This window comes from Poecilia latipinna, unplaced genomic scaffold (genome assembly GCF_001443285.1).
Source record: "Poecilia latipinna isolate Pla-1442-1.1 unplaced genomic scaffold, P_latipinna-1.0 Scaffold581, whole genome shotgun sequence".
In the NCBI taxonomy this organism is placed as follows: Eukaryota; Metazoa; Chordata; class Actinopteri; order Cyprinodontiformes; family Poeciliidae; genus Poecilia; species Poecilia latipinna.
This window is the reverse complement of record NW_015113197.1, coordinates 231,974-242,503: the sequence shown is the minus strand read 5'-3', so window position 1 is coordinate 242,503 and position 10,530 is coordinate 231,974. Positions and strand designations below refer to the sequence as shown.

The following is a 10,530-nucleotide window of genomic DNA, read 5'->3' as shown; positions in this document are numbered from 1 at the left end:
TTAAGTACATTTTTTGAGTACTTTCTCCACCACTGGTTAAGCCTCACTTGGCACTCAGACACACTCGCCACACTGGCTGCATTTCCATTGCAAATGTTCTGCTAATGTCAGAGGAAACATTGGCGTCTTATTCATGTGTTGGAGTGACAAGCCCCGCCTTACTTGGGCGTGGCCATGTAGGCGACGTTTTGGGGGAATAGTTCCGATTTTACAGAAGCGTTATGGATTCAACATGTTCGAATGACAAACTTGACATTTAATGAGCCCACAAATAAGCGAGTTGCTGCTGTATTCAAACTGGCATGACACGGAAAATAGTGATTACACTGCAGTTTTGCAAAATCCATCTGTTCCTACACAGATGAAAATGTTTTATTTAAAAAGTTGTCTTTTTAAATTGCATTGTTCCCAAAAAGCTAATTTATTTCTGTATTTCCAAATTATGCAATTGTGTGGTTAATGGAAACGCAGCTACTGCTGGACTAGAACTGTTAAAAATACAAGAGATTCCAGGAGCTGCTTTCAACAGCCACGGCTGAACTTTTTTTAATCCAAAGGAAAAATAAAATTTACATGGATCATTGGTCATTGATCATTGTTTCAGAACCTAAGTGGGGTTGAGCTGAGGGTCAAAAACCAATAGTGGAAAAATTCTCCTTCAGATTTTTCTGCTAGAGAATGAGTGAGGCGGCCCCAAGCCATCACACTATTACCACCATGTTTTGCTGTTTTATGTTCAAGCTAAGAGTAGCTGAACTGAAACGTTTAGTTGTGAACACAAAAAGCAAGGACAGAAAAATTCCTTAACAGTGCTTATAATTCCTCACAGTACTGTATTTCAGTTGGATTTTTTTTTCTATTCTGGTTGCAAAGTTTCTGTGGGAATCTGTGGTTGACAGATTTCACACTTTAAGTCACATAACAAGGAATTTAGGGCAATGCTGGGCAAAAAGAGACACGGCTGACTCTGAAATGTCATCATTTTCCAATCTGCCACAGAAAGCAGGACCATGGCACTCTGAGAGGAACAATGTTTAAAACAGTTCCTGGCACTGAGCTGACAAAATACTGCACAGAAGTAGGGCTCGCAGGATTGGTGGTTATGCAAATAAATCTAAAAAGGACAGACAACGCTTCATTCCTGAGCTATAGAGAGCATGTTACTGTGCACATAAGGAAGCCCCAGTCTTGCACTTTTCACTATGCAAGTTATTACCACAGAGCCTAATCCAGCACACTGCACAGAGCTACTTAGAGATAGGAGGAAGTGTGAGTCTGGAGGCGAGGGAGAGGTGAGGCTTTAATTCCAGCTGAGGATGGCAGGTGTGTTAAAACCTGATAAAACACATTAGCTGAGTGACAGACTTTGCTAGTGGCTTTTATCAGAGGATGTGTGTGCTCATGTGCTTGCGGGGTTGTGATAAAAAAGTGTGTGTGTATGCATGCGTGTGGGTGCGTGCATTTGGTCTTGGCAGGCCGTCTTCCCCTCCATTGTTTTCTGTCTTTCTCTGCTGGTTTGTTTGGTGGAGCTGAGAGGAGAGCAGCAGTGAACCAGGTGCAGCTTCCACTGAGAACATCAGCAGAACCTGCTCTCTAAAAACGGGGCGAAGAAAAAAAAAAAATCACAAATTCATTTCTTTACTTTATTAAAGCTCCAGCAGCGCTGACTAGAACATTTAGAAGTTTAGAGACGCTTGCTTAACCATTACCATTAGTGATTTTTTGCAACAGCAAGCCTTTTTCATGGAGGTCAGTTGGGGCGGTGTACTTTGGTCATTAGATGACCCGTTTCAGCTGGTTTTTGGGGTCTCTGTGCCTGACTGTGCATCCTTTTCTTGATGGGTTCAGTACGTTTTCCCTCTATCGTTCCACTTCATTACATATTGTTTCATTTATGAACCACTTTTTTATGATTAGTCTGTGATTTAAGTTGGCATGTCAGTGGTTTCACCACCACTTAACACAACTGATCCGTGCAAACACAGTTAAGAAAAAGGAATTTACTGAATGCATATTGTGCCAAAAAAAAATTAATTTTGTATATTTCAGTAACTTTTTATGATTTAAAATGCTATTTTATTTATTTTACGAGTTAAAACTGGTTGAAGATTTTAATATCTGTATACAGTGGACCCTCACCCACATTTATCTGTGGAATGTAACTTCAAATTATTTGTGGAAAACTTGCCTATTTGCAGATTTTTTTTATCACTAAGCCCATCTAAAATGTTTGAAAGAAAATATGGTTAAGAAGTTGAAAGACCTCGGCGCAATGCCAATTTACACTGTTGTTGGAAAGCAGCCAATCAATAATCCATAACCTTGTGAATATCGGGGTCCACTGTATTTTGGGATTTTTTTATTTTTTTTTCTGTTGTCATATTTTTCAGAGTCTTGAACTACATTCAAATTCTTATTTTATTTGTGTTGTGCTATTTGTATTTTGAGATCATATCATATTTTTGAACAATATTTAAGTTTTTTAAATTTTATTTTGAAAAATTTTTGGGGGGCTTTAGTGGCCTTTATTTGACAGTGGTCAGACAGGAAGGGGGGTTGTGAGACTCGGGTGTGATGTCACATCCAGCTCCGCCTTTCGAGGTTAATGGAGCTGATCACATGACCATGTTGGTTTTATTGTTCCAACAGTGCTGCTTGATTAGTGCCATCATAATTATTACCGTATTTTCCGCACTATAAGGCGCACCGGATTATAAGGCCTACTGTCGGCTTTTGAGGAAATTGAAGGTTTTTAGGTGTGCCTTATAGTGCGGAAAATACGGTAACTGAAATACTTAGGACTGCTGTATCAATTACCTTAGTGGTCAATGAATCAAACTTTATTCTTATGTTCAGTAGGCCAAAGGAAGAGAATCTTCATTGGCACAGGCAGAGAGTTTGCATACTGCTCTATTAGGTTGTGTTGTAGCAATGGCACATAAGTTGCTATTCATTGAAATTTAGACCAAAAACTCAGTGAGGACCTGGACCTGCTGGAGATCAGATGACATGCTGGAGCAACCTGAAGCTCTTTAGGCTCCAGAAACGATGTCAAACTGAGCAGAGGTTTAACACATAAACATCATAACTAGACTGGTTAAACCTGTTTAATGGGTTTTAACAGAGGGATGCATAGAACAGACTGACAGTAAGGATTATAAAGGTCATGCTTTTGCTTAGGCTGCAGGCTACTATCAACAGGCTATTGTTAATTATTTTCTATCAATAATTCAAGACCATTTTGACATTCTCTCTGTTGTTGTTTTTTCTGATTGTTTTAATAATAACGATAGTTGACATTTTAAGTGGCAGGGATTTAAAATACATGATCAGCTTTATTTTATTATTTTCTGTCTCTACATAAAATCTGTTTAGCATGTTTAAGAGCAGAAATGGCTCTTTAGATTGTAATAGCTCATAATGCCTCTGCTCCATTATTAACTAGGTTATGAAGCATTCCTGCTGAGTGTCTTCTTACACCGGAGAAAGTAAAGGCAAAAATCAGGCTAGAGTTTGAATTAAGCCACGTACATAAATGGAAGTCATCCCGTCTTTCTAATAAGGACAGAAACATGAAGTTGTATCAGTGTGGCTCCGCCTCAGTCAGGTAGCTTCAGCAGAGCGGTGAGGACATGCTTCCTTCACTGCTGAGGGATTTGTGAGCGGACCCCAGGAGCCTCCATTCTTATTTGGGCCTGCCCTCATTTTTTATCCTCATTTCTCCTGATGGAGGTGAGGCTGTTGTAATGCAAAGCGCAGTGCTCACCATGAAGCCAGCACACATCCATGTGAACATAACACCTCTACCTGCTGTGTATCAGGCCTCGTTTCATGCCACTCTACTGATGGACGGTACTTTAAATAGGAACATTGTATCATTTTTAAAACTATGACACATGAGCATGAATTTATATTCAGCTTTAGCTTGATGCGATATTTTCAATAAAACCATGTCAATTAGATAAAATATTAGCTGTATATGTTTGCATCGGCCTGATTAGGAATTTTTTTATTTATTGACTGTCACATCGTTACTGTAATATTTTCAACATTACAAACTTAGTGTTTTCCTGATATTGTGCACTAATATAAACACACAAATAAGTTTAAGCCCATAAAGTATGAATAAACTGATCTCATTGTGCCATGAGGAGCTGCTCCGGCCTGCTAATGTGTGACAGGTCACATGATCGCTGTGTGACTTCCATCCATCACTGGGAACAAACAGACACAACTCAGCCGAAAATGATCTGTTAAAAACTCACAACAGAAAAAGTGAAGAGAGTGTAAATTATGATCAGACTTTTCTAAGAACGTTTATGGGGATTTAGTTGTATGAAGATATCTGCAACAAAGTTTAATTTAGGTTCAACTTTATGCATTTCAATGGAAACAAAACCAAGTTCAGTCCAGGATACAACTGACAATAGTCCAGCTGTGTGTAACCCTTATGCAGTTTATTCAGCAGAGTGGGAAAAAATATGTTGCCTTTTTATTTTTAGCAGAACTAGAGGCAGGGAGGGAGACGATCCGTTCCAACAGGCTGAAGAACGGTCGGGTTACTGATGAAGGAAAATCTCAGTTTTCTATCAGTCTTTCTATGAGCTGCTGAATTTAAAATATGGTTTCAGTTCTGAACTGATTGCCATCATTCCTGAATCTTTAAACGGCAACAACATGTGAGTTTTTCCTGTACAGAAGTATGTCCTCCTGACGCTCCCACTGATAACCGTCTCCTCTCCCAAGAAAAACAGGCTGATTTCATCCGGCCCCCTCCAGCATTCAGCTGCTGAACCCTCCCTTTCTTTGCTATCTCTGATTCAGAGCAGCGGCTGCTTCGTCCCCGAGCTAATCAATGCTGATCATCATAGAGGCATGATTAATGAGCTTATTATCAACGCAGAGCGGACCTCATCAGCGCCTCAGACAGAGATAGAGGCAGCTCAGACAGACAGCACTCACACATATTAAGCATACATGTCAAACATTATTATGACATATAAATCTGTCATATTTCTCAAAAACTTTGGATATATAAATGGCAGTCCAGTATTTGAGAGGCAGATTATTTTCCTTATATGGAATGGATGGCAGTAAGATCCTGTATACTTCAAAAATATGCAGTTGAATTCTATACACATTTCAATACAACAGATGTAATTCAGAAGAGTAAGTTGTGTATAGTCATATTTGGTGTATTATGCATAGGAATATAAAAGCTTTTACTTCATCCTGGTCCCTTTGAACCACTCACAATAATTGTTTTTCTCTGTCGATATGTGTATGTGTTACTTTTTAAACTTCATTTGTTTAAATAAATATAAAATAAAATGAAATGAATGACTGACATCTACTCTGATCCCATAGGTCAGCTGTCAGCCATAAGGTTACCGACTGAAGTCAGCTGAGAGGTAAGAAAACTTCTCTTCCTGCTTCGTGTCTACTGAAACGCACCGTCCCACTGCAGTTTAATACCATTGCAGCCATACATGAACTGGTATGATTGTCCGTTTCACTCTCAGAAGTTGAAATTTTTAGGTTGAATAAAAGCCTATTGCAGCGCTTTCTGAATTCCGACTTGGATGCTTCTGTAACAACCCCAGTTTTTGGGTAAGACACTAGCACCCCCTCGCCTGCTGGTGGTCAGTCGGCCCGGTGGTGCCGGTGCATGGCAGCCTTGTCTCAGCTGTGGCTACTGTCCAGTAGCTTACCACTATCAGTGTGTGTACGGATGAATGACTGAATGTAGCGTGAAGCGCTTTGGGGTCCTCTGGTGCAGAAGGAAATGGTACACAGACCGTGTACCATTTATCTGTAGTGCAGGCAGAGGGAAGAGGGGAGTTCTTTTGTGGATCTTAGGTGGGGATGAAGTGTTGCGAGGTGTGAATGGATGTTTTCTAACCTGGTGAAGTTCAGCCTCCTGTTCTATGCTTTGCTTCGTCCAGATGGTCTGGACCCTCGGATATTGAGAAACGATGGCTGGCTGGAGGCGTGGACTGTGTTGAAGTTTGAAACAACTGGATCTAGTGCTCCAGTTCAGTCTGCAGACTCTGTATCTGTGGTCCAGTGCTCTTTCTGGACCACTGCCTGGGACTGCCTGGTGCCTGGGAGTTGCTCACTGGTGAAAGTAACATAAGAATAGCAACAAAGTACATTTAAAATACAGAAAAACACAAAGTAGGAGTAAACATAATGGCATTCACGGTTTTCAGATTAGCACAAGCTGTTGAGCCAGTTTATCAGTCATGTTTATCAGTTTTCAATCTTCCTTCCTTCAAGTCACTGAATACATTATTACAGTATAATCCTTTAATTTAGCTGAAGGTGATGAGCAAATAACTGTAAAAACTGAATGATTTACTTCCTTTGAACTGAGGAATCATCTCCTCCCCAAGGTTGGAACAAAGCAGGATGGAGGTAGTTTCTTTTTCCAGGACAAAGTAAATGAACGGGATTGAAATAGGCCAGTAGATTGACTTTATTCAGAAGAATGAACTGGAGAAGATGACGCTTTTAGTTTTTTTTAAACTAAAAGCTCTGGTTGGTCTTATGACTCAGCTGCCTCCCATGTTTGTTCTTATTCACAAATTTGTCTTTAAAGCAAAAATAATACAATAAAAAGAATAAGTGCATTTGGTCAATTCGCGATGCTGTGGTTTTATTACCAAGTCACAATATGAGGAATTATCTGACTGTTTCTTAAGGTTTTCATAGTTATTACAATTATGAAAAAATATTGATGTAGCAAACCTTCAGGATTCTGCCTACCATCCACAAGATGGGGCCAGACAGTCAGTTATAAAGGAACTGTTTTAGTTGATCCAGTGTGGTAGTAGTTAAAATAATTAATAAGTAATTCAACAAACAAATAACAAAAATACACAACTGTAAATTTAAACCCCAACCTTTTAAAGATAATTGAATCGTTTTTCTATCTTGCATATCTTGCACGCCTGCACACCAGTGTGTCCCATGGGAGCCTGGCAGACGTCCTACACACTGATGAAGCTGTCAGTCGCACTGTACAGCTCTCTGAAGCAACCTCCGTTTCCCTACAAGCAATCCTACATTTCCCCTTCCTCCTTAATACTTTTTACTTTGTAGAAAAAAAATTAGTCATCTCGAGCTCTACTACAAACCCGTCTATAAAAATGGTGAGATGAGGCTCTTTGTCTGAGAACGGTTAATTAGTTGTGAGTTTGGGTTTAACCTGATAATCCTGCCTCCACTCAGATGCAGCTGAGACTCACTGGCTTCAGTTTGCATTCAATCTGAAATGTTTTGCTGCATAAATGCCTTTATCTAATTTTAGTTATGGCAAAATAACTCATTCAGATCCTCGTCCTCTTAAAGGGCCAGTATTATGTATTTTCCAGCACATTCTGTCATTTTATAACAGTCAAGTTACTATGCTAACTCCAGTTGCTATAAACATGCTTTATGTCAAATAAGTTAAAATAAATTTAACTTGATACTTTAACCTCTTTTTGAAACTCCACCTTCAGGATTCATCACAACATGGCTCCTCTTTTAACACAGTTTTTACCAGCGTTTCACTGAGAAGTAGCTCTTATAATGAGATCAGCAGATGCGCAGTTCCACCAGGTGTTTGCTAAATGCTGCTGGCTGCTCTGAAGGAGTGAAGTGAAAGAGCTGCTCTGTGAGGCGGAAGCTTGGAAGCTTGGAAACTGCAGCAGTGGAGCTGTGTCTCGAGGGCAGGGCTAGGTCCACCCAGGCGTTTAGCACAGCTCATTGGTTGCCATGGAGATTATAAGATTTCTCGAACATGCATGAAATAATCAAGGCAACAGCCCAGGTATGTTTTTGATGAGGGAATACCATTATAACCTGACGCAAAGCTCCAAAACAATAATTTTACATTATATGGCTTCTTTAATGAAGTGATCACAATCTGATTTCATTTTTCTATCAGCGCTAAAGTAGGATTCATATGGAGAACTTTCTCTGTGCTTTCCTTATTACAGAGGTCATGGTTGAAGTAGTCACCAGACTGAATGAGTGTTTATGATGGTGAAGCATGTTGTGTGTTTCCTCCGGAGGTAATTTAGTGAAGCAACAACCTAACAGGAGCCGGTCATTTGGCAGCTCTGGCTCTGTGGATGACAGCTCAATGTGCTGCTGGTGCAAACAGAGGAAGATGGCGGGAGAGGAAGTGAGGATGATGGAACCCTGCAGAGCATGACATGACATGTTTGTGTATTTGTGTGGACAAGACATCTGCGTCTTCCTTTTTTTTCTCTGCTTCATTCTTCCTCCACTTTTTCAACTCTCTCTCCTCCATCTTGCTCCTTGCATCCCCGCCTGCCTCCCTGCATGGCTCCCTCCGTCCTCCCAGCTGTCGGAGGGGACGGCAGCTGCTTCGGAGCAGCTGTGGCACACCAGGCCTGTCAAACTTCCATTGTACATCCCTTGTATTTTTGCTGCCTCTGTCTGCAGCTGCAAAATAACATTCAGCATCATGGAACGAGCCTCGCCCTGCTGCTGTCTGGCAGGCCACTGGGCCACATGGTGCCTGGGAGGTCCAGGCAGCGCCGGCCGGAACGCTGCAGCGCTCTGTCAGGACTTTGCTCCCAAACAAATCCTGAGAGGAAAAAAGAACAAGAGAAAGATTGTGAATGACAGCAGCTAAATAAGCGGCTGAATCAAATACCAGCCAGAGACTCCATTGAGCAAAGGTTAAAAAACTTCAGTTCAGTTCAATTCACAACACATCATCTCTCAAAGCAAGACTAATTCAGCTATTTATTCCCGTGATGTCATTAGGAAAATAAATAAAAATGTGAGTTGAACTCTGCAAATCAAACGGCTCTTTACCAGATCGTTGCCAAACTTGATGGCATGGTGATGTGGTTCAGTAGTTTTTTACCACATCTAAATTCTTCTGGAGCAAAATCATTGTCTGAGTGACATAAAAGTCGGATGAAACGTGATGCAACCGTTCAGACAACAGGCGCTTTGAAAACAGTCAAATATGTATCTGATTTAGTTCCGCATACAGAAGTGGGAAAATCAGATTTTTTGCGGGGTGAAAAGGTCAGAACTGGGCCTTTCAGACTGCGGTGAAAAATTTGCATAGACCCGCTGTGTGTCCTGCAGTCTAAAACTAGCAGGACAGTAGCTCTGGAGGGCTGTAGGTGGTGACCCCTCTGCTGTAGAAACTGTAATTCTTTTCTTCCATTTATTTTCTTGTCCAGATCTAGACCAGAGTATTTTGTTCATGTTCATGCAATATTCCTCTCTGATTTCTTCCCACGGTCCGGCTGAGTGGGTTAAAACTTGTTTTTGCGTTGGCCTGTGATGAACGCTGGATGGACAGGCGACCAGTCCAGAGTGTACACCACCTCTGCACCATGATAGACTGGTGGCAGCATTAACAGTTTCATGGCGGTCCGTCAGGGCAGCGAGCTTTGGACAGATAACAATGAGGGACATAAGACTGTGACAAACGTATGCATCTGCTGGATCCACTCCTTGTCACAGATTTCCTGGGGTTGTTGGATTTCTTCTCGTGTGTGTGTGTGTGTGTGTGTGTGTGTTCTGCTCATGTTGCTCCAGTTTTCACATGTGTGTCCCTCTATGCCGCAGAGACTCGGCTAGCAGCCCATGCAGAGCTGCAGATCCAGCCCAGTGCCTCCTCCTAATGAGCAGGCTGTTGTTGGCCTGCCATGGGGACCCCGCTTCAGGGCTGGCACACCCTGCAACACTTTACAAACTAATTAAACTCCAAAGTCTCCTCTTCTGCACTAAAGTCAAGGCAGCTCTCATCTCAAAGAAAATCCAGGAGGAAAAACTTAATAGCTTTTTTTCTTCTTCATCAAACTCTATTCTATTTGACTTCAGTCGCACAACCTTCAGCTATAGAAGCGATACTTATTGCTTTCTGCAGATCCCTATAGAAGTATTCACAGCCAGTGAACTTTTTAATTTTATTTTCACTTTGCAACCCAAAGCCTCAGTGTATTCTACTATTTTACACAACAGACAAACATATAGCAGACCATAACTGTGAAGTCCAAGGAAGATCATTCATGTTTTTCAGAATTTTTCACTCCCTTTTGGGTGAGTCGCAACAACTTTTTGCTCTGCCTATCAGATCGGTCAGATTTTATGGAGATCATCTGCCAACACTGATTTATAAGTCTTATTTAAATGGTATTATTTAGACGTAGGTTTGGACTTTAACTAGGCCATTTTAACACATGAATCAACTTTGATCTTACCCATACCCCTGCAGCCCTGGCTATGTATTCATGGTGGCTGTCCCATGCAAGCTGAACCTACACCCCAGGCTCAAGTCTTCAATCACTTTTAACAGTTGTTTTTCCAAGACCAGGACCTGGAGTTATCTCCATCCATCTTCCATCAACTATTGATGCTTTAATATAACTGCACATTTAGGGTGATGTGCAGTGCTAGTTTCCTTACAGTTATTATTGTTACATTTTCTGCCACATGTTTGCTGTGTCTCCCCAGGCCCAGCGGCATGGGCGGGCATTGGGGGGCATTGCC

At 41.2% G+C, this 10,530-nt stretch overlaps 1 long non-coding RNA gene across 2 annotated transcripts in view; it reads left to right on the top strand.

Moving 5' to 3' along the window:
* Positions 1 to 10,530, top strand: part of LOC106953443 (uncharacterized) — a 44,144-nt gene that overhangs the window by 24,384 nt on the left and 9,230 nt on the right. For both annotated transcript variants that reach the window (XR_001426197.1, XR_001426198.1), the window contains exon 2: positions 5,368 to 5,411. This is a non-coding gene — a long non-coding RNA (uncharacterized LOC106953443). The remainder of the gene's footprint in view (positions 1 to 5,367; positions 5,412 to 10,530) is intronic.